The sequence below is a fragment of the Nematolebias whitei genome, chromosome 3 (assembly GCF_014905685.2).
Source record: "Nematolebias whitei isolate Nwh7 chromosome 3, NemWhi1, whole genome shotgun sequence".
Lineage (NCBI taxonomy): Eukaryota > Metazoa > Chordata > Actinopteri > Cyprinodontiformes > Rivulidae > Nematolebias > Nematolebias whitei.
This window is the reverse complement of record NC_056500.1, coordinates 8,530,048-8,535,408: the sequence shown is the minus strand read 5'-3', so window position 1 is coordinate 8,535,408 and position 5,361 is coordinate 8,530,048.

Below are 5,361 nucleotides of genomic sequence, written 5' to 3'. Positions count from 1 at the left end.
CATCCATCCATCCATCCATCCATCCATCCATCCATCCATCCATCCATCCATCCATCCATCCATCCATCTTAATCAAAAATGACATGTTCTGTTGTTTTCCTCATTTTCATTAGAGCGTTTTGTGCATGAAAACAGTTTTCATTTTATTCACTTTGATTGTTCTGAGTTCAGTTAATCTGACCCAGATTTAAGTTCTGGCATGAAGCTTTTCCTGCCGGTCCTCCCATTCTTTTTATCTCTCTTTCCCTGTTGAGCTTCTGTCAAATAATAATAATGTAACTAAAAGCACCAGACATCTTGTCTCCTGGGACTTTTTCAGGAATCTAATCGTACTTTAAACTACTTTTGACTTTGTTTTCACTGTGATCTAAAGATTAGATACATTCTTAGTTGTACTGCACATAAAGCTTTAAATAACAATGTGGCACCTTCCCACAGGATGGTGCAAAAGTCAGTGTGCTTTATTGTTTCTTTAAAATTCAATTACAGTTCATACAATCAGAATGTTCTGTCAGATTGTCAGAAACACATACTGTGATACATTTTTAGCTGCAATTTTAGGGACATCCCTTCCACATTGAGATCAAGCAAAGTATTCAAAGAATGAAGCAGAAGTTATTGCAAATCGGAGCCCTTTTTTTCACCTGTTTGCAGATTAATTTAAGCTAAAACATGTGGTTCATTTGAGAAGGAGTTGTTTTCTGTTTTATAAGCAATTTGTCGATTATTGTTTATGATAAATGCGTTTAAATTTTATCTTATAAAACGCAGGAAAATCATTACATGCACTGATAAAACCAAGACATCTTAAAAACCCTGTGGCCCCATCAGTCTCTGCAGTCCAGTCATAATTCAGCCTTTTTAAACAAACCTCAGCACTTTAAAGGATTTTTCTCAAAGTTTTTCATACCTTTTTACAGCTTTGATAAAAAAACATATAGTTAATGTTTATTGAGCATTTCTCACATATACAAACTTTTTAACAGAAGTGTTTTTCTTTATAGGATTTGAGCAAAAATATTGTTGAAATTTGTCGCCTCGTGCTCTACTTGAGGGAAAGTAAAGTTGTTTGCTTTTCTTAAATTTTGACTTTAATATTTATGATAGTTGATGATTCCATGTAAAATGTTTATAAGTGTCTTTTTCCCTAGCGTTATTATTATTATTATTAAATAGTATTTCCTTTCTCTTCCTGTTTGTATCACAGGTATCTGTTGCAGCCTGAAATTTGGTCACAGTGCCTTCAGCCGCTGAATATAGTCGAGTGGAACGTCACTCTTCTGTGTGTGTCGTTGGGCCTTGCTGTGCTGGAGTTCATCATCTGTTTCTTACAGCTGGGGAACGGTTTAGTCACCGCCATCTGCCGGCCGTGCTGCTACAAACAGGAGTACAGCCTCAATGCTTAGAGATGCTCCCCTGTGTATAGATACTGCACAGGCAGTGTGCACACTGTATATATCATAAAAACACACAAGCCAAACACATGTGATAACCTCCACATGGCCATATTAGACCAACTTCAAAGGTCCAGCATGTATTGCCTTCCAAGAAAGAACAATTTATTCATGCTATTTTGAAAATAATTAAAGTGTTCTGGAGTTATGGGCTTGTCACATGACTGTGTTTTTCATAATTTAACAGGCTGCTCTGTACAGTCATGTTCCTCGTATGCCTAACAATGGTGGCCTGTGGTTATTTAACAGTTTAGATATGAGAGTTAGAAATATTGTCACTACAGATTCCTGTGGATTACATAACACAAAGTACACTGAAGTGGTTCGCAAGTTTTTATGTTTTTGACTCTTTTGTAAGTACATTTGTTTCAACTTCAAGTATATGTTGCTGTATTTTTGTGTTCTTGATGCAAGTTCAGTATTAATGGACACTTTATATATTTTTTGTGTGATTTTTTTAATATAATGTATGGTTTATTTGTGCTACATTGAATAAAAACATATATTAGTGATTGATGTCTTTAAAATATTCTCTCCGCCATCCAAAGGCTTTGATGTCAAACACAAACCGTTCTGAACCAGATATACTTGAATTCATTAGATATTCCATGTTAGTGAAAAATATCTGTGGGATGATATTTTCATTGAGGTTTGACCTTTACACACTAATAATATTTTGAAAATATTAATTCATGTTTAAAGCATAAATTGATACTAATGTAGAAATACTTACAAAACTGTTGCATAACTCATGAGTTCTGCTCCAAGAAATATTTTTTAGGTATACAGCGATGTTTTAAAACTACGATTGTGCTGTTTTTTTTATTTTTTTATATTGATTTCTGTATTTTATTTGCTTTCTTCAAACAATCTAGCAACCACCCTAGTCCTGTAATATTTTAAATCTAAATAAAAAAAAAATGTCTTCACATTTATGAAGAGAAAGCATCACTGTTTTAAGACAATTTTAAGTTAAGGAACTTCTTGTCTAATTTTCCACATTTTTCCACATTACTATAAAATTACATTTTCTTGTTTTAATCTGGATTTATCCTTACCATCTAGGCTGGTTGATATATTTAAAAAGTAATGAAATATTTTTGTATGCAGACAAAACAAAATGTAGATTGGATTTTCTGTCTTTCCTATTTTTTCAGGCACTTTTTTATGAACACATTCACTTGTACTGTTTCTCCTAACTGCTTCTTTTCTATTAGTCTTTTAATTTATACTACACAAATTGTATACAAATATGTGAAATAAGAGAGCAGCTGTGGTATTGTTCCCAGCAATAACTGTGCCCCTTAAACTGGGTCACCTTTTAGTAAAGGTTTCTGGTAATAGATAAGAAGAAAAATAGATGTGAGATGAGGTCAAAATGCAGGTTTGTGTATTTAGCCATACTAGCTGTGTTTGTCCATGCAAGAGTGTAACCAAATCCTGTAAAGGTTTGTGTGCTGAACTTTCCAAAGTTGCTTCTTATTGATTGTTTTAACCGTAAATTGAGTAACGGTTATTTCCAAACTTGAGAACCAAGCACGTTCCTATACCTGTAACCAGGTGTAAGGATGTGATTCTTGATTTATTAGGAATAACCTTGGTTTGGATAAAAATGCTAAAAACTTTTTTTTTCCACTTATTGTTTCATTATGCATTTAAGCACAACACTGCATTTTTTTTCTGGAGTAAAACACGACTGTATGAATTAAAAGTCAGTGTGTTGTCATAAACATTACGACATGTTTATTTATTTATATTTATGGCTGCAAATTTGCAAGCATAGAAGAAAAACGTTAGTGAACATGTTCATTTCAATCTTCCTGTTTTTCCCGATAGAGATCCTCATTTGTGATAATTTACTTCATTTGTTTCCTTTTTTTTTTTTTTTACAAAAAGTCACACAAGTGAAATGTCAGATGCTTTTATTGCTTCCACACATATAATTTGACAAGGCCTTTGCTGCTGCAAGTCCAAAACTGTGGACTGATTTATCACTACATGTCAGGCAGGCTCCCTCGCTTACTGTTTTTAAGTCTCGTTTAAAAGCACACTTGTATTCCCTGGCCTTCAACCAAGTGTGAGTTTATATCAAAATCAATATTTTTAAATTATCCTAGTTATTGCAATTGTTTTTTTGTTTTTTTTTTACCTCTGTTGATTTATGCATTTTTAACCTGTGCCTTTTGGTTGTTTGTTTTATTGTACAGCACGCCGGTTGGCCATGTTGCTGTTTTTAAGCGCTTTATAAATAAAGTGTTATGGTATGTTATGGTATGATATGGCACGGTAAATGTAACTGCTGAGTTTTAGTTGTTGGTAGTCTATTCTGAATCAAGTTTGATAAAGTTATTCAAGAGCACAATATATAAACATGCAAAGTTTAATATCATACATAGTAAAAAAGAGACTGATTTTTCCATGCTGCATCATAATAGTTTGATCTTGTGTAAGAGCAACCTGCTGCTCAAACAGCTGGCTGTCGTACTTCTTTTTAGTTTGCTGCACTGATCACTGATGGTCAGTGACCCCCACCTTTGGCCAATCTCTGCAGTCTGCCTGTGGTGAATAAATAGAGTCTCAGTAAAGACAACGTTTAGACAGACTGACCAAAGGCTGTCAGCGGTCTGTGTCTCAAACTCTGCTGGACAGATAAAAAGAAAACAATATATTTTTTGTCTAGTTTTCTTTGGACTTTTATTTGTAGAAGCACAACATTGTCAAAAATGCACAGGCTGGAGTTAAGAGTTGTGCTGCTCTTGAGTTGTGCAGTAATTTCTGTTTTTGGAATGAGAAGAGATTATTTCCTCAAGATAGAGGAGATATCTTGGAACTATGCACCGAGTGGAAGGAACCTCATTCACAATCGTTCACTTCAGGAGGATGAGTATGCACACTTATGACTATAATTGTTTCACATATGTAAATGCTCCACACTATGACTTCAGATGTATTCCTAGACTTTAATGCATGCATTATATTAATTTTAGATGCAAATGCAAAAATTGTTTGAAACTACATGACACATCATTGAAAATTAAATTGTTATCAGCAATGTAAAGAATGAGCCACGTATTTGTGGAATTCAAACCATTTATTCAACTTCAACTTTATTGTCATTTGCATCACGTGACACATGAGGTGGAACGAAATTGTGTACACAGGGTCCCAGTTACATCAAACAATAGCAAAAAATATAAATAGTAAAAGAAACAGTACTAAGGATCTAAGATATAAACGAAGAAATACACTAAACTAAGAAATATGCTAAACACTTAATAGTGCAAAACAATATGCTGAACAACAGCAGCACAAACATGAGTCTGTGTGAGCAGATGAGTATGAATGAACACAGCAGCATGAAATAAATCAACAACATGAGATCAGCAGCCTGAGATCAGCAGCATGGATAATCAGCAGCACATATCAACAATCAAAGTGGCATTACAGTGATTTTTTTTCTTCTCCCCACAGTGATAATCCTGTTTAGGGATTTACGAGTGTAACAACTTCAGGGTAGAAGCTGTTCCTCAGTCTAGTGGTTGTATACTTAATGCTCCCCAACCTCCTACCTGAGGGGAGAGGGACAAAAAAATGTGTGTGCTGGGTGAGTGTGGTCCTTCATGATGCAGGTGGTTCTCTTCCTGCATCTGGAGGTGTAGATGTCTGTGATGGTGGGGAGGCTGACTCCAACAGACTTCTGTGCAGCCTTCACCACTCTCTGCAAAGCTTTTCTTTCTGCAGCTGTGCAGCCTCCATGCCACACGTTGATGCTGGAGCACAGGATGCTCTCCACTGCACACATGTAGAATCAATTATTATCATTTCAACTCCAAACATACATACATACGCATACATGTATTTTTATGTATTCTGCAATGAATTTATTGAATAAAAATTTTCTGTATAT